The 19690-nt window shown below is 39.6% G+C and overlaps 1 protein-coding gene and 1 pseudogene across 1 annotated transcript in view; one reads left to right on the top strand and one right to left on the bottom strand.

The window, feature by feature from the left end:
• Positions 1 to 12503: 12503 nt before the first annotated feature.
• Positions 12504 to 14207, bottom strand: LOC121339986 (annotated as a pseudogene).
• A 1760-nt stretch (positions 14208 to 15967) lies between these two features.
• The window catches only part of KLHL32 (kelch like family member 32), a 119567-nt gene continuing 115844 nt past the window's right edge, over positions 15968 to 19690 (top strand). The window contains exon 1 of the mRNA XM_041412337.1: positions 15968 to 16085. The gene's annotated coding sequence lies outside the window, so the exon portion shown is untranslated. The remainder of the gene's footprint in view (positions 16086 to 19690) is intronic.

Raw genomic sequence — 19690 nt, 5'->3', positions numbered from 1 at the left:
TTTTTCAGCTCAACCAAATAACCTTTCTTTTGACTTCGCAAAAATTGCGAAAACTACTTGTAAGAAAATGTTGAGAAGGCCTTAAGCCGTGCATGATAAGAAAGGTAAATTTGTCGACAGAATCAAAATTGTTGAGATAGAATCAGCAGTTCATAGATTCAAGAAGTGTGAAAAGATACAGAATCCTCGGAGAAAGGAAGGCATAAACAGCAAGACTAAGAGCTACTGGCCTGATGCAAAAAGCAATAAAGCCTGATGGTTGACTACTTTATTCAGCCACGACTGATAAGGTGTCTTACCAACAGAGATTAATGACTCGTTCATTCCAGCTGCTGTGTGAATTAGCCAATAAGTAATTCCCTTACGGCTTTAAATTGTGTATGTGCTATGTGCAGAGTCTTAGTGCCTTCTGGGCCACTAGTTAGTTAATGGTAGTAGTTGCCTGCATGAAGGCACCTGGAGTGGGAGGGTTAATGAAGGACAGAGAAAAGACCGGACTTCTTGTGCTTTTTGGTGTTTTTTTTTTTGTTGTTTTTTTTTTTTTTTTTTTTTTTTTTCTTTTTTTTTTTTTTAAGGTGGAAAACACCTTTTTTTCTGCTGTTGCATCTATCTAGTTTTTCTTATTATTGTTGGCATACAAACCTAGGGACCTGGGGTTTCAGAACTTGGTCTCCTATTATTAGCGTTATGTATTAATAATAATTATGATGTGATAGTTGTCAAGGCTACAGTGTGCTTTAATGCTGGATTAATGAATGGCTGTGTTTTCCTTAGAGAGAAGCCAAATAGATTTAGAAAGGCAGTGGAGACAAAGTAGCATAAACATGGTTTGTGCTGGATTTCTGCTCTCTTTGGGAATCAGGAAGATGCAGTTTCTTCACTTATTTATTTTAAAGACTCTCACAGTCTGTAGGAGGATAGAAACATGTTTTTGTTCTCTGGTAATAAGCTTACTGACCCTGTCTTATTTTAGACATTGCATGTAAATGAATTAAGGAGACCAGTGATACAGTGATAATAGGGAGCTGCTAAAATCTGCTGAAGACAGACTGGTGACAAGTTTAATTAAATATCTATAGTCAATTGCTGACTAAACCTGTGTTCTTGAGTGCAGGATTTGCTACTTTTATAAGTGGTAAGTCTGTGTGATGTGGCTATAATGGAACAATCCACATGGAAGCCTTTGGTGGTTGTAGACCTTTCATAGGTACTTTAGATTTGAATTCTTACTGATCTGTCTGCAGATCAGCTATTGTGGCAAATTTGAAATAAAGTTTCTCCTTCAAAAGCTAAGATCTCCCAGGTTGTGGAATCAAACTCAGCACAGGGCTTCTGTCTTCATAAAGCCTGAATGTGATTAACACTGCTGTAATATGTACTGACAGCAAAATAAATTCACCAGAAAGCAGTCAGTTAAAAATAAAGAGTGATGTCATGCTCTGCCTGTCACTTCCTACGACTGAGGATGGCACAAGACTGTTCTTTTCATGTATAAAGATACATCAAAAGTTCAAGATTTTTATTCTGAAGAATCTTTCTTAGACTGTAGCAAGCAGAAGCACCAAGATTGAAAACAATCTTTTTAACATAATTTGTATTTTACCAATGTGACCATGTTGATATTAAATATCAGTAATCAAAAGGTTGGATTTTTTTTCCATATAAGGCATCTGCAAGTGAGATGATTAAAAAATGAATGTATGTGTACTCAGATAAGAGTTTCAAATGGGATGTACTTTTCTTGAACGAGGAGTCTGAATTTTTCCAGGGAATTAAAAAACAACAAAAGATCAGAAGAACAGAGACTACCAGCTGGATTCATACACACCTGTTCTCAACAGGTTCTCACAGCAGCTTGTTCTCAACACTGGACAGCACCAAACACATCAGAGAAAAATACTGTAACTCTCATGATGTATGTGTGCCATAGGCTGCCACACTAGATTTCCTTGTAATCCTTCCATACCTCTTAAGAGTGAAATTTCTAAAGCTACTCCATACCTGGAAAGTAAGAAGTATGTTTGTGACTGTTCTTTGAATCTTTTTCATTTTCCATCTCAGTTTTGATTATATGTTGTGTGTATTTTTTTCTTTTTCAGCTAGTTCTGTCACTGAGTGGAAAATTAAAAATTAATTTCTGTATTTAACTAGCATCAAAAGTCTGATTGACTTACTGAAAATTCCCTTTAGAGAAGGGAGAAAAGGAAAGTCTGTTGTTAATTTGTGTTACTGTGTGGTTCTACTAAAGTTTCTTTGCTGTCTTTACTACTCAGAAGTTCAGGAATCAGAATATGAGTCCAGACGGGCAGGTAATCTCAGTGAAACAAGAGTCTTTTTTTGGTAACAGGTGCTCAGCTGGAGAATTTTGGAGAGGAGGCAGGTGAGGTTTGCTTTGTGATTTGAGGCCTGGGAATGGCACAGCAGTTGACCGCAGAGGAAAATGAGGAATGCCCTTATACAGCAGCAGCACAGGTTTATGTTTGAGTCTGTCCACATTTTCTACCACTGAAACTGTTTTCCTATTCTTGTCTTTCTGTTGTTGTTTGTTCATAATTGATGTCAGTCTAAATGGATACTTGAGCAAATTCATGTATCATTAGGATTCAGGGAATTGAGTCTTCTATCCTGATTACTGGTTTACCAGTAAACACAATGAAAGCATTGATCCTTTTGTTCCTTATCTCATCAGTGTTAGGCAGAACCAGAGAACATAGCATTACCAAGAATTGATTATGAGCCAAGTAGAAATGACTGTCCTGCAACTTTGTAAAGATGAACTCAAGAGAGATGGACTTACTGATGGATCACTTTCACCTTTCAGTGATTTTTGGTTGTTCTGTTACTTAATTCAGATTATTTCTCTGTTGTTGGTTTCAACTGATCTATCTTTTACTGGCTTCTGAAGTATCTACAGAAGGATCTACATTGAAGGATTTTGCTTAATTCCAGTCTGTGATCAGAGTGTTCCTGAACAGTTGCATATTTTCAAGGCTAGGTGGCTGCAGTGCTTTATTTAAAGGAGTTTCTGTCAAGTCCTTATGTGGATGAAGTTTATGGCAAGTGCAGCAAGCTCAGTGTTACAGACTCATACACCAGCCCAGACAGTTCACTAGCTCCTTGTCAGATAAGACTAATTTCAAAGACATTTCATTTAAATTCTCCTGATGGACTGTGGCTTGATATACCTGACATCATCTTCCATATTTTCCGAGTCTGATTCTTGTTTTTCAATTAGCAGGTTACTTAGACTTGGAAATGCACAGTAGGAGCCAGCATATCTGAGAATGAGGCAGCCTGGAATTAATTAATTTAATCAGTTACACTTGCCTTTTTACTTCATTTTTACTCACAGTGTTCAGTACCCTGTGATCTCTTCTCAGTTGCAATAGGAGTTGAGACAACCGACAGCCCTATTATTTCTTGTAACCCTGGCTTCAGTTCATCCCTCTTGCCAGCATAAGGGTGTAGGAACACCTCCAGGGCAAACAGCATCACACAGATGGTCTGATTTAAGAAAGAGAAGAGCTCCCATAATTTTTCAAAGCTGTATCAATCACACAGGAGGAACAATAAAAAAAAAGCCTGGGATAGGAGGAGTATGAACACTGTGAACTGGTATTGCTGCCAGGTTGGTTGGTTGGTTGGCTGGTTTGTGAGTTTGCACTTTGCTCCCAGATTATTTCCCTGCAGCAGTGACAGAAAAAGCTGTACTAGCTCCAGTGAGTAGGAGGTGAACCAGCAGTGGGAAGAGACTGGATGGAATGGGGTGGTGGCTGCCTCATCTTGGCCTGGCTTTGCTGGTGCTCCAACATCACCCAAGACAAACAACATCCTTTGTACTGACTTGAGGCAGTAACAGTAGCCATGATTTTACTGCATTGTCACTGCAGTAGCCCTCTGATTGTCCAGAAGAGAGTTGGTGAATGGACTATTAGCTATCTGCTGGAGTCTCTTTTATGAAATATAACACATAAAAAAATAGCAAATATATAACCTAAGTGTGCTGGCAGGATGCTCTTCTACAATAGTGTAATATTTTTCCATCCCCAAAGGATATTTCTGTTCTCTCTATATGGTTTTAATTTATGATTATACATACATATTTATACAGGTGTGCTGCATTTTGGTATACATAACTTTATAATTTAGTTGTGTTATCTGTGACTTGATGTATCAAGGGATTGATTTTCCTTGCTTTTATAATTAGTTGCAGAACCAGTTTTATTTATTCATTTTACACTTTAATTGCATCCATCTGCAATTTACAAATTGGGTATTTGCAGGTGTGAATTACATGAAAAACTCAAGTCTTATATTTATCTGCGGGGAGCCAAATTTTGTGTAGAACAGAAAGCCAAAATGACCTCAGTGAACACTTCTAAAACCATTTTATATATATCTCAGTCCTAAAGAAGGCTTATATATAGATCTTAAGAAGCTGGAGAAGTTACAGTGTGGTTTAATAGCTCAGTGGCTTAATCAGTGTTATGCTGGGTAAGTAGCATTTGAGTCCATGTCCAGTACACTATACCTGTATTTTTTTAGATGCAGTAGCTAAAAATCTGCCTGACGCATGCAAAGGATTCTTTGCAGATATTTAGGGAGTACCATACTGAGATTACGTATCTTTCTTGGCAGCTTCCACAAGCAATTTCAAGTCCTCTAATTTCTAAAAAGCAAATATATCTACACTAATTCTGGAAGAGGATTCTATCAGGGGAAGATACCAGACTGCAGAGCAAAGAAAATGTGACCATAGGACTACAACATACAACCTTTAATTAAAGGCTTTGATGTAAAGATGAATGTGCAATATCACATTGCCAGAAGACTGGAGAAATACATTTAATTCATTTAGCATTTAGTCCAAGAAACAAATTAATATGCTGAGATGTGCAGTCACCAGTAGAGTAACAATATTAAAATCTGGCTTGATTTATGCACAATTTTTCCTTGAATTTCTGACTGAAATAACTTTATTCTAAACACTAAGTTTAGGAACTGCTCTTAAGACATATAAAACAGATAAAGTCCTATTGACTTCAATAACATTAATACAGAACAGGATAAATAAGAATTAAAATATTGGAAAGGAATCCAAATCTAGACAAAAATCTTCATTTGAAATGAATCAAAAATTCTTAGAATTTGGAGTATAATTCAGTGAGTTTCAGAAAAGAAACCCGCAAGGGAAGATTTTTCACAATTATGTTCTGTCTGCTACATGGGTTTTGTTTCTTTTACATCTTATTGTGAAATACCCTGTGGAAGCCCTTATTAGAGACACAGTTTTAGATAACATGTATTCATATTGATGATCAGGGGAAAATAGATTTATTATCTGCTTGCTTTATTTAACATAAAATATTACATTTTATTTAATTTAGGAACATAATAGTATGGATTATTGTAGCAGTGTCGTAACAGGAATAATGTCCACTACAAAGATTTGGTCTACACCTAATGCAGTAGCACCCATAAATGTATGTCACAGAGAAGGATATAGTTAAGACAAATAATGCTGCATTGTTTTAGTTAATTTTGCATTATTCCCTAATAATCTATGCACAATAATAGAGAAAATTAATTACACTCTTCCTACAGGTCTTCTGAGCATTTTCATTTGTATGTATTCCCATTTACCTGAGTGATTACATATCCAAATTGTGCTGGTAGAAAATGCATTAAAGAACAAGAAAAGGTTTCAATGACACCAACACATGCCTACCAGTATTAGAGTTCAAGTGGAAATAATTACTGAAGTTAGAGAGCCCTTTTGTGTGCCTCTTCTTCCCACAGCATCAAAAATCTAGGGGCAGCATATGGGACACAGATGTATTTTAAACAGTTACATTTACTAATTATATAGAGAGATGCAGTGGATAAGTATGCAAGTGTCAGGTTGCTCTGGGGGCTACTAAAATAGACCATTAAAGAGGTCCCCAAATATTTAAAGTACTATCTCTATATACTAAAAGTTCATTTTTAGATTGTGTAATAAGGACAGGATTAAGCTTCAAACTCCAGCATTTTAATGCAGACTTACTGAGACTCCTTGAAGGCAAAGTTCTTTCTTTATGTAAGATGCCTTTGGGATCATGATGAAGCTACCACACTTTCCTATATACATAATAAAATACAAAACCAGTGTTCTCAAGCATTAATTCAGGAACTCTGTAGGTACTATTGTACTTTTTTTGGGCTAGAAAATGCTGAAAATAGTCATGTTTTCTTTAGTTGATAAACAGTTTGTCAGGATGTCTCATGTTTTTCTAATGTAAATTAAGGAATTCTCAACAGGACGTGATGAGTGATAACATGATAAATTTCACATGCACAAATTTGGTAGAAGTTAGGTGCTCAGAGAGATTTTTGTAACTTTCTATGGGATTAGGTGTCAGCATATAAGAGCTGAGGTTCCCTGCTGTACCTACAAGTAGCAGGTCTCAGCCTGTGGATGACAGAGACTTTAAATAATTCAGTAAACTGGGTTATTCCAGAAGAAATGTCTGTTGATGGCCTGTCTGAATTATGGCAGCAAAGCTTTTCTTGTCAGAAGTACTGCCAGACTCTCAGCAATGGATTGTGACATGGGCCAGTTCCATCCTGGTGTAAAATCTCTTGTCAGACTGTAGAAATGTTCCCTGCAGGGCATCTCTCTTTGCAGCATGAGAAAAATCACCTCTCACCCCAAGAACAATTGAGATTTTTAGGTTTCTGCAAGCTGCTCCTGTAGTCTTTAAGTTTTTGTTCAGACATCAGAGGGAACATGCTAAGTTGTTTGTTCTTGTTTAATACTTTATTCTGTTTGGAAAATGTGGGTCATCTTGTAATGGTTAATTGCTACAACAAAGAGATGATTTCAGTTTTTTTCTGACACCCTTGTGGATGGACTACATTCTGTTTTTTGGACATGGGGTCAAGAAGCAGAACTACAGACTCTTCACAAGGGAGACAGAACAGCATTAATTTCAGAATCTATTCTCTCTCTTTCTTCAAGTGCTGAAATGCATATATCAGTGATCTCCACAAGCTGTTGCAGCTCCCAGTAACAAAGCAAGATACATTTTTCTCTTTTTAATTTAATTTAATTTAATCTGGAATCTATTTCAACCACTGCCTTTTGTTCTTTCTATTGGTTCACATATCCTTCCACAATATCCTATGACAGGTTAGAAAATGGAGTGGAAAGTAACACTGCAATATTTTTAAAAGAACAGTTACACTTTTTGCTAAAATTAAATATTTTTTTCAGATGTTTTGTCTTTCTGAGGCATAGATATAGTGTGGGAGGTTTTTCTGTAGTGCAGTGTATAAATTGAAAATAGAGAGTAAAAGGCTGAAGTATAGTCAGCAAATGTATAAGTAAGAGCTATTATGAAAAAATTATGAAAAATTGATAAAGTGTGTTCCTGTTTCCTAATAATAGGGGAAATCTGAAAGGTTTAAATTTTGATACCTTTTACAACTTAGCATTTTATTAATGCTTTTAGTGTGTTTGCCACAGGTGACCATACATGTGTTTTCTTAACTGCCCCTGTAGACTGGGGCTTAAATGGAAACAATATTTGGTTTAACGCTAAAATTTTATCTGGTGTTTCTGGTTTTGCAGGTTTTTCCCACTGGGCAAAACAGAAGATGGCTTCAACAACTCCTCTGAAGGCATCTTGCTCATTTGAGTTCTGCTCCTTTCAGACTGTGTACATAAACCCCTTTTTTGTCTGGGCACAGCAGGAAACAGGAGACAGTTTCCATGCTCAGTGTCAGGCCTACCAGGTAACATTCACACACACATGTACACAGACACACAACTGTACACTATTGTTGCTTTTGTGGACAGGAGGGGCTGTTGTCATCTATTACCCTTGCTGTCACAGCCCTAATTTTTCATTTAATGACTCCATAACCTGTCTCCCTCCATGCTGCTTTTTGTATCTTCATCTTGGATGTACAGAGTGACTCCCCAGACAACACCCAACCATCCTGATTTCAGACCAGATTATTCAACTTCTACTCCATGCCTCTCATTCTGGTGAATGATTTGGGCAGTGACTTCAGTTATTTTGGATAAAATAAATTAAAAAAAAAAAAACAAAAAAAACCAAAAAAAACCAAAATGGTATTTGACTGCAGTTGGAAGTAGGCTGTCATCCCTAGTAACCTTAAATAGGATTTAGACTTTTCATAAATCAAAAGTGCATCTCATGAAAGTTAGTTGCAATCTGCCTTTTAATGTCTCCTGCACCATTATGACTTTCAGTCTATTTGAGCAGACAAGTGCCGCCTTCTCAGAGGAGAATGCATCATCCTGAAATTACTTTCAAGCATCTTTTTTGTGTGCTTACCAGAAACAATTTAAGTCTGCAGTCTTAACAGTGCATTGTCTCTAAAGGAGAATCTTCTGCCAGTGGCCACCCCTCTGTCCCCTTGGTAAGAAGCCGGCATGGTAAGCCAGCTCAACCTACTGACTGTGCAGAAAACTTCTCACTTTCTTTTCTTTCATTCTATTTTTTTTTTCAGATACCCCTAGTTTAAGAAGGTAAGAAGCATAGCATATATGTCTTCCTCAAGATATGAATATGTATAGTCACTATTCTGCCACTAGTAAGACTAAGAAAGTTCTTCCTTCACTGATTTAACAGCACCAGCACAAGAAAATAACAGGCTTTCAGAAACTAAGGTGTTCATATTACCCAAGTACCACTGTGAGTGGATCCATCTATTCTGTGAATGTGTTGACTAGAATATCTTCTGTTTCCAGTGCACAAATCCTGACAGAGGTGCAGGGGTCTTAGTTCAGACACTGAGGAGCTGAGTAAGCTGTGACCTTGTATTGCTGGTATCTACAGAATATCATTATTTTGGATATCTACCTAGCTCTTCCTGCCACTATGAATTCATGCTCTGACAACATGAAGCCATACAGAACCTTCAATAATGCCCTAAAAACCACAGAGAACTGTTAGAACACATACTGAGAAGGATAAAAGACTGGTAGCATTTGCTGAAACAACCTAGAAGGTAATAAACCTCGAACTGTAAGCGTTGTGAGTAACAGCCTATGATAAGTGATTTCTGCAGGTGCTTTTGCATGGGGAAATACTGAAAGTCCTTGATCAGATGTGGAATCAACTATTCTCGGGATGGTGCCTGGAAAGTGAATAGTCCCAGGCAGAGGAAGATTACACAGGCTCACTGTCCCATGTCATGTTTCTAATGTGTACCCACTGGCTCTTCTTATTCTTTTCATCCTCAGAGGTTAGAAACTGGGAGAGTTTTATGATGAAAGAGCTAACTTTTTTTTTTTTTTTTTTTTTTTTTTAACTGCATGAGGAAGGAGTTGCTGCTGTACATAGAGAACAGTGAGGTCAACTCTGCCAGCTGTTGTTGTGGAAGGGATGATAGAAAATCCTTTGGTTCTGCAGACAGACTAAGCTCAATAAATTACTTTTATGAGCTCTCCCTGTCCCTGCAGGTTTCTAACACCTGCATCTTCCCTCTTATGAGGAGGAGGACGGGTTGTCTAATTGTCCTAGAATTAAAAGTGAAGCAAACATTCAGTCATTCTTTTAGATCTTCAGTATCCCCATGCTACTTTCCTTTGCAGAAAGGACCTGAATGTAAGAAAAGGCTGAAGGAAGAGTAATCTAAAGACACTGTTATACAAACACAATAGAAGTCCAACATTAAAAAAGGAAGGAAAAACTCACTGGTTTTGAAAACAAAGACATGCAGAGTGCTCTACACAAAGGCCTATGCTTTTGTTAGCAGAGTGGCAGTGCCAAGGCGTGCAACAGCCTTCATAAATTGCTACATATACAAGCTCATCTATCACAGTGTAAAAAGCACTGCAGGAGTGCATGGTCTTTCTTCCTCTTCCTGACCCCAGGTTCTATCCATGTTCTTCCTTTTGCAGCCATGTCGTGATCCCTTTCATCTGATCACAGAGGTTTTCACACATCAGAGCCTCCAGCCTGATGTTCTTGCAGCAGCCAAATGCTGAATGGAGCAGCTACATTTTCAGAGCACTGGCAGTAAAAATGTTTCCTTCATGTTAGAAATACACCTCCTACTTCACAGAAATAAAATCTGTGGAGTATCACATCTAATGTGCCAGACTATTTTGATTTCAACAGTTTAGAAGTTGAGAATGATTTTGTTTAAAGCAGCCTCAGGCTGAGCCATGCTCAACTGTTCTTTGAGAGTAAAGGGATCTGAGAAAGGGAGATGGAGGAATAAGAAAATTGTTAACATTCAGTGGCCGGCAATATACCTATCAAAAGTATTACACAGATTGCTTAGAGAACTGTTTTTTTTAGTTTCTTGTTTAACCTCCACTTCCTTTTTACCTTTCTGTAAATGTTAAGGGCTGCATCCAGGGCTGTAGTCAGAAAAACATGCAGAGGAAGCATTGCAGGGTTCAAACAGGACTTTACACAGCCTGCTACCTGTTAGGAAGTTTCTTTCCTCCTGTAGGGGATGTCACCTCATGTGACTAAATCTGTTCCAAATGAAAGAACCAGGTCAAAGCAGTAACCTAGACAATTTCAATGTTACAGTAACACTACTATTTATATAGCTTCTACTGAGAAGGGAATAGTTACTCCCTTACCTGTTTTAATTTTCTTTTGCCCTTACCTGTTTTTAATTTTCTTTTACTGGGCTTCTTTTATGCAGGTGCTCTCGTGTAGTTTGTGTTTGTCAGCTCCACCAACAAGCAGAAAACCCGAGGCACTTAGGGGTTTTCTTCTAGCTCCAGTTGCAATGAGGATAGAGGGTGGGATTACAGACACTATGTTTCCTTCCTTTTTTAATGTTGGATTTTTATTCTGTTTGGTTTTTTTAGAAACATTTATTTGTGGTGCTAACATTTGATGTTTGTTGTACTGACATGTAACCTAGAAAATGCTCAGCTGAGGGAACTGCTCAGAACATAATGTAAGAAAACACAATTGTGTTTTTAATCAATATAGCAGTGCTGGGTATACTTTCAGATGTAACCAGGAAATGCCTGTGTTTATCTGGCTAATTTTCAGAACACTGAGATAACATGCACCACCTGTACTGCAGGTTTACATTCAGCTTTGCAACTCAGGAAGAGCACTGTAAGAGGAAGTGATGGGTTAAGTACAGATGAGTTGTAAAAAACTTCTGAACAGAAGGGTTACACAAACATTGATTGCACATGATCAGAGATTGCTGCAACTTGTGACTATGTGGGGAACCATAAGATAAATCACCATAAGATGAGAATCTTGCAAACCCATACTGGAATCTGAACTGTAGAGGTGTTCAGTACCGATAGCTGAGTGATACATGATCCTGACACAGTGACTGTTAATCATTTTAGATGTTATCAAAAAACTAGAAGGAAAAAATACTTCCTAGGATGGCTGGAATCCCAAGGCACTGTAGTGTTCATAGAGGTTCCAGCAACAGAAATTTTATATTTACTTTTCTTCATAGTGTCTGAAGGGGTAACACAAAATTCTGTATTTATGTTTGAAAGCAGTCTCAGTTTTAAGTTCAAGCCAGCTGTACCCTGAGGCTGAAACATGGCCATGTTTTGGCAGCAGGGAAGACTGCCATATGTTGCAGTGATAAAAAAAATACACTGATGCCAATCTCTGAAGTCAGTCTTCTAAAAAATATATAAGAGAGCATATTTGTGGCAATATAAGCTTTTAGAGAGAGAAAAAGAGCTTGACAAGCCTTTGTATAAGGATAATTTTTCTGTCTTTTTAAGAGTAAATGCTGCAAGTCATAATTCACTGTTGTTCTTGAGAGAAGTTGTATATAATACATAAATCCATTGCATCTCCCTGTTACACAGAATTGCTTGTTCTCTAGCTCCCAGCTTTCAATTGCCACAGGAAAATTTCATTCACTGAATAAGTTCTTACTTATTGACTGACTTTTAGTGAGCACAAACTGGAAATCGATAAGAAGATCTTTTTTTTAGGAGTCATTCAGGCAGGTCTCTAAATGAGAGCAGGGATGTGGACCCTGGACCTAGCTGGCAGCACCATGACATATGCTCTCCTTGGTTAATATAGGCTATTGGTTTGTAGCTCTCATGGGTGAATTCCAATGCTTTTAAAATTGGCAATTAGTTTGTTTTAGTTCCAGCAGTATGTCAAGGATCTTTGAACACAACTATTTGTATTCTTGATATGCATATAATGAAATGTATTGAAGGATATATTCTTACACTGTAGTAGTTCCAAACTGCATCTACTGAAATCTTAATCCAGAACAAAATATCCAATTAAAAAAATGGGTCTCAATCATAAACCTTCTGTTCTCTACTGCAAGCACTGAAGCTGCTGTTTCTTGTTGCTGAAGAAGGACTGTTACTGATCCATAAAGCTGACTATCTGAGCAGTTTTAAATTCCCTCCATTTACCAGTATCCTGAGATGCATTTTTTAGATTGCTAAGAAGTTGCTGAGAACAGACTATGGATTCCACCAGCATCTTCTTTCATGTCCATGAAACATATGGCTATAAACTACCATTTATGTCCTTGAGCTTTTGAAAGAAATTATCCAGAGATGCAATAAATTTGTGTTGAAGCAGAAGTTGTACTATTGGCTAGGTCAGTAGTTTCCAGATAAACAATTTTTTGCCCAGCAATGATGGTAGTCATCAAACTTGCATTTTTTGACAGTATACAAGCTAGAGTTCTTCTGCATCTCCTGTGCCAACAGGTTCAGTTGGCTTTGATGTGAGGACACTAATTCATTTGCATTCTTTGTATATACACATTTTTCCATTTCCACTTCTCCTAAATACCCATCAGTACTTTGCATCTGAGAAAAAAAATCCCAAAACCACTGGCTGTTTCTGTAATTGTTTCAGAGTGAGAGAAAAATCTCCTAAGAAGATATTAATTGTTTTTTATGGTCCTCGATCTCATCAACTAGGAAATTTCCTTATGTTATTCTGAAACAAACAATTTAGTTCCAGGACAATTTCTACCATTCCTATCAAGATATTTAATGCTCCTCCTGATCCAGTATTTGCTTCTCAGTCAATTTGAATGGCTCAGCTTTACTAGCAAATGGCACAGTCCTATTTTGTCACACATTTTCAGACACTTGAGAAAGTTCAGAAAGGTCAGTGATTTTTTAACAGAGGTAAAAGACCCTGATACAACTAATGCAAATACCTTATCTGCTGAACAACTGAAAGACAGGAGGACACCTATATATTATGCATAAGATATCAATATTTGTTGCTGCTTCTTCTAGTTCTCACTAACTGAATCTTGTACTTTATTGACCAGAACATTAATTTCTCCTGCAAATCTATTTGGATGTTAACACTGTGATGATCAACAGCTCTCTTATGATACTTTTTTGCTTAGATACATGATTTATATTAACAGTACTGACCAAATGGCTAGCTGTGCTGTGAAGTTTTTGTGTATTCAGAACTGAAACCATATATTATTTCTCAGCTAGAGGAATCTTGGTTTCTTGCAGATCTGTCTGTGCTTAATTTCAGTTATTTCTCCTTGAATTGCAGATCTGTTTTCATTGCTTTTCTTAATTGCGAATGGTTTAGTGATTGTTCTCACCACTTTTTCCATGGTGTTCATTATCTCAGTATACTCTGTAACTTGTTCTTCCCAAACTGTCAGCTTTCCTTTAAGGGCTACATGAATTTTCAATGAAAACATAGATTCCATTTCACTCTTGTGCATCAATGAGGTCTCCTTTTAGGTGTTCAATTTCTTCAGTATCTTCCTCAATAACAGCTCCTTTTGGCAGCTGCTGGTTAAATTAAGGTTTCATCACTTTCTTTGCTCTGTGAGCATACTCCACTGTACTCTGTTTTTTCTTGGGATTTATAGATGTGGGAGAAACTCTGGCTATTACTGATGTCCTTTTTGTTCTCTTAGAGTCTTGAAGGATCCTCTTAGGATGTCTTCTGTGTCTTCTTCCACAAGAGCAACAATTACTCTTTCATGGTTCAGGATAGATCACTTGGTATTTCCAGCTTCATAAACTCTTTTATCAACTGCCCCAAACTGTTTTTACCTCATGCAAGTTTATATTCCCAGTTCTAACAAGCTCTTGTTCATCTGCTCAAGTTTCATACAAATGGTAAAGGAAAAACAGGGTCAACTGGAATATGCATTCATGTAAGTACCTGCAATAGTTGTTTTTGCTGCACCTTTTTCCAAGATCTGGTAGGCTTCATTTTTGTTGTGTTCAGGTATTTCTTTGGAGCCTTTCACAGTTACATGTGTCTTGTGTATGGGATTATCAAACATCTGCAGTCCTTCTCTAGAGGTGAGAATAGAAGTAAGATAAAAAATCTCTCCATTATATATTTCCAGAATAGAGAATTAAAAAAAAATAAATTCAATCTCTGTGACTTTTACTAATATTTAGTATGATGTATTGCCAGACTCCTTTCAGTGGTGTCCAGCAACAGGACAAGGAGCAGTGACCATAAACCAAAACACAAGAAGTTCCACCTCAGCAAGAGGAAGAACTTTACATTGAAAGTGGTAGAGCCCTGTAAGAGGCTGCCTGGGGAGGTATTCCTCTCTGGAGACATTCAAAACCCACTTGGATGCAATCAAGGCAAGGTACTGTAGCCAGAACAGTTTTGTGTTGCACATGAATTAACTGGTTCTAACGAAGCACTGGCCTTGTCTTTATGCCTCTGTTTTGGAACAAAAATGGGCCTCTGCCTGGTATTGCACTGCACAAGCACCAAGCTGCTTCACCCTTGACTTGGGGAAGCTTTGCATTACTACCCAAAACACTGCATCTGGTGCACTTTCTGAACCAACTTTCCAGATGTTACTGTCTGCTCTGCAGATGAGGAATTGGGGCATTTCTAGATATCTTTCACAAACACCTTGCAACAGAACAACTCTTCTGTCAGTAGCCTTAACTGAAGGCCCACATGCTGTAAAGGTGTCTTAAGGAATTGTTATCTAAAAAAGACTTGAACTCCTCTGATGTGGCATGTATGCAAAATTTAATGTGGAGGTACGTTGGAGATGGAGGCAGAGATTTTTGGGATCTGCTGTTTTTCTATTAACTTCACAGATCAGTAAACAGAAACTAAACTCCTAAGAAAATCTAGTAGTAAGATGAAAAACTGCTCAAAAGTAGAGGTGCTCTGTGCAATTATCAAAATTGTATTTTCTCCTATATATTAAAGCACATTCCAGTTTTGCTGATTATGAATGGATCGCTAATCATTAGATTTATTTTTTACTTTTCCTGAATGTTCTTCATAACCATGGGATCAGTTAGAGGGTGCAGGAAGAAAAGTTCTCACCACCTGTCAGTTTCATGAGGTGAGGCTGAAAGAACAGTGTGGTTACTGAGCCTCACTACAGAGCTGGGTCCTGTATCTCTGCAAAGACCGCATTTGGAAAAATACACAATGGTTCAGCATTTGTATCTCAGATGGATGTTCCTCATCACTTTTGCACATAAGATTTTGAAAAAGTCACATTAAACCCCATAACAGGATGATAAAGCAGTGATGCCTTAATATCCTAGGATATAGCGCTCTGGTCCTGACCCTGCAGAGACCTCATCCTTTCCAGCCGTATCTCTTGTTCTAAAATCCTCCTTCCCAAATGCCTCCCTGACAGCCCTCCTGACCCCGCCGTCCCCGTGGTTATCCCACCTCGCAGGTGCTCTTCCTACAAACTTAGCGCTACTTAAAGGGCTCACCCAACCAGGCCTTTTCCCTCCAGCGCTCCCGCAGGGCCGCGGCCCCGGCGGCTGAGCAGCGCGGCGGCCCTCGCCTCCCGGGGGCACGGCGGGCTGCGCTGGCGGCCCTCCACCGCCCCGGGAGCGGCGGACACACCGCCCTCTCCTCCTCCTCCTTCTCCGGCAGGTGCGGCCCTCCCGGGCCGCCGCTGCGCACTGGGCGGGGCGGGGAAGCTCCTCCTGCTCGGGCACCGGAGTGGCACAGCCGGGACGGCGGCTCTGCGGCGCGGGAGCTGCTTGCCCGCAGCTCGTCCCCCCGCTGCCGTCGGAGCGGAGCGGGGCGGAGAGGCGGCGCCGCCACCGCCACCGCCGTGCGCGGCGCCGGCACCTGCCCGAGGTGAGCGAGCGGCCGGGCCCGAGGCGGCGCCTCGCCGCCCGTGTTACCTAACCGGGACCGGGGCGGGGGGCGGCCGCCGGTCGTGCCCTGCGGCCCCGGGCGCTCAGCACCGCTGCGGTGGGGAAGGGGGGCTCTGATGGCAAGAGGGGGCGGCGAGGGCGAGTGTCCCCGTTGCCAGGGAGACGGGTCAAGCGGCAGCTCCTGCCGCCGGGGCGCCCCCGGGCACCGAGCGGCGCTCCCGCCGGCCCTCGGCTCCGCGTAGGAGGCGGCGGGGAGCGGCGGTGGGGGGAGGGTGAGCCCGAGCCCGGGGTGGCTCCGGGACGCCGTGAGTCCCGCTCCCCGCGGGGTTGTGCGGGGACGCGATCCAGGTGCTCGGCTGGCGGCGGCTCCGGGAAACATGGCTCTGCCGCCGCGACACGGGCGCTGCAGGGCGGCTCGCCGCTTGATGCGGGCTGCCCTCTCGTGTACCGGCACTTGGAGCTACTCGTTTGACTGACAAAATCAAGCTCTTGCTCCTCTCCGGCGATTAAATATGCGGGAGCTCTCAGCGACAAATGATCCAGGCACCCTGATTGCTGGAACGTTGTATCTGCAGCCCTCGCAATTGAAGAGGTGCTGCTCAGGTGGTTGTAGCTGATGGTGGGGAAAGATTTGGTTGCCGGCAGGAAATTTCCAGTTTTTTGGAGCAGTTCTGCCGAAGAGGCGCGGGTCCCCGCGGTGCTGCAGGTTGCAGATGGCTCAGCCGATTGCTGCCGCTCTCCCAGGCCATCGGTGCGGGGTGGATCCCGCCCGCGGAGCGAGCCCGGCTTCTCTGAGCGGGCTCTGGCGGGCTCGGAGCGACAGCTGATCCATAGCTGTCACACCGAACACTGGGAGCAGCGTGCTTGGCACCAAACACCGCAATAAAACGGGAAAGAAATGGAATTATGGTTTAGGTCTTACCACGGGGAAATAAACTACAGACGTTGATCGTAGCAAATCGCGTGACTACAGTTTTTAAAGCTTGAATTTTTCCAAATTTGTCGGGCTAGGAAAATATCTTCCAAACGTTTTAAAAGAAAGTTGGGGTTAGTCTTGTTTGAGTAAATGTTCATGGCAGCATTTGTTCAGTCGTGAAAAGACCAGGAGCAGACCCAGAGGCCACAATCCTTGTTAACTGTAGCACATAGGGTGAAGGATTACTGGAGCCCTGCCAATTCCTGTTGATTCTGGGATCTGCCTCGATAAAGCAGTTGGCAGGAACAAGACCTCTGAGGCGTGTTCAATTCTTCAGAGTTTTTATCTGAAAACGGTATTTGTTTAAATAGATCCTACAGAAATCCAGTGATGTGCTGAATAAGTAATACAGTTACCACTGATGCTTAAAAAGCCACCCGTATATAGCTACTCAGTCACGTCTCCTTGTGTTATTCAAGTTTACAGATGATTACAGAGAAATTTTTTCTTTACTTTGAAAGTACTCCAGAAAAACTCCTTTAATCTTTTGCCTGTTTTTCAGACTGTGAATAATTTGACAGCATTTGTAAAGCACTTTACAGTTATTAAGTACAAAGTATTATGCTAGGTATGCTATGGTAACTCAGAAACTGTTAGAGAATAATAAGCTCTTGATTAGTAGGACACTAAAAGTAATGCAGTTGTACCAATTAACATCTCTTAAGAACAAGATTTTAATTTTTTTTAGGTGTCTACAATGTTTATAAAAATATTGTGTTATAGTGTACAAACAAAAGTCCATGTTAATTCCTGTATAGGCATGCATGGACAAAATGTACATTTGGACAGCTATTGAATTGGCAGATGGGGCAAAGATTGTACTCCTAATATGTCAAGAGGGAAAGAAATTGCCTTGGGTTTCTTTGAAAATGGTCCAGTTAGATTGGCAGGCATACCTTTCATTCAACTCCAAACAAGAGAAAATTCTGTTAGGGAAGGGAATTTTAATATGGAAATGGAAATGTTCTTTATTTAACGCATTGTAGCTCAGCACGAACCACACACAAGATGAGATTAACTACTGTTTTTACTGTCAGAATACAATGGAATATTTTAAAAGTAAAGATGACCATGCAGAAATTTAATTTATGGATATATTTTTATGAAAACGAGCTTGGAAGTGACTATGCTTCAAACTGACTCTGAAGAAATAGTGTAGAATCTCGCTTTGGACAAGAAATATGAGATTCCCACTGACCTTCTAGTGGAGTTGTAATCTTTCCTCAGTCTTGTCTTCTCTTTAAAACAGGACATGAACAACTGTGTTTAAGACGGCAACTTCTGTTGAAAAGTCTGTGTATTGCCAATTGTGTAAGTGAATTTCACCCAGGATTTGAATTTGAACTTACAAAGAAATTTGAGTAGCATCAAGGGAGGTTGTTTGGTTTTGGTTGTTTTCTTTTCTTTTTATTAAGGGCAGCAATAACTTTTGATTTTACAGTAAGGGGGAGTATGGTTAGAAGATCAGTAGCAGATGGAAATTTATGCTGGCATGGGAAATTTCTTCAGTGGGCACTTGCAAACTAAAGTAAGTGCAATTTGAACAGAGAACAGAGAAAATGCTGTGTTCAATAAAAAAGACTTTTTTTGTTGTCTATTTTTGATTCAGAATGTCTTTCTTTTACCTGAAAAGTCAAAAACAGCTTCTGTGGTGTAACAGCTTCTGACACTGATGATCAGCTTCTGCAAAGCAGCAAAAAGGAATGTATTTAGTAAGAAATCCATGGCACTGCCATGGTGTTTTTGATCAATTCTGCTGACTGGAATATGCTGTGTTTAATGGTCAAGAATGACAGTAATTTAATGCCACACTAGCAGGGGGAAGTGATGATTATAAATTGAGCTAGAAGTGGGAATTGGATTAAGTGAAAAATGAAATTAATTTAATCACTTGTGTGAGAACAGATGACAGTTATTGGGAAAAACTAGCAAAACAAAAATATCATGCACTGTAATTATACTTACCTACAGCAACCACATATTTGTCTCATTTTAATTCTTTTATTAAAAAAGAGTTATCATTCATATTTCTCATCTATCTAAGACTTTCATATGATACTTGCCAGTGTTCTCTGCTCTTAGGACTTCAGTTAGTCTGATTACAGGAAGTAGAGGGAGTCTTATGTTTGAATTTTTCTATCTCTCTTCTTTGGAGATAGAGGAACAAATTTTAGCCAAAAGGCTGAAAATTATAAGATTTTCCTAAGAAATTACTGAATTTTTAGAAACCAAATCTTTAAGTTTTTTACACTTTAGCCCCCACACAAAAAAGCCCAAACCCACCCTCATATTACTAACTGGTAGAAGTAGTATATCCCCTCAAATTTCTTGAATTGTCTGATACTTCTACTTAGTAGTGAAAGACAGGATCCTTGACATAGTGATTTCTAAACCCTCACTTGTTTGTGGTCTGATTGTGATGGCTTTTTGACTGTTTCTGAAATAAAATGAGCTCTGCTGCTCTGGCATTCTGTGTGCATACTATATTGCATGACTGTGTGCTTGTAGATGGGATGCTTTTATTTCCAAGGGACTTTTGAAATTTTACTTGAAATTTTACTATCAAATTTTGATTGTTGAAAATAAGAGTAGAAACCCCTCACAAGGTC

This window comes from Onychostruthus taczanowskii, unplaced genomic scaffold (genome assembly GCF_017590055.1).
Source record: "Onychostruthus taczanowskii isolate IOZ18803 unplaced genomic scaffold, ASM1759005v1 scaffold39, whole genome shotgun sequence".
Taxonomy (NCBI): Eukaryota; Metazoa; Chordata; class Aves; order Passeriformes; family Passeridae; genus Onychostruthus; species Onychostruthus taczanowskii.
Note: the sequence above shows the minus strand (reverse complement) of the source record. Positions and strands in the feature narration are given on the sequence as shown.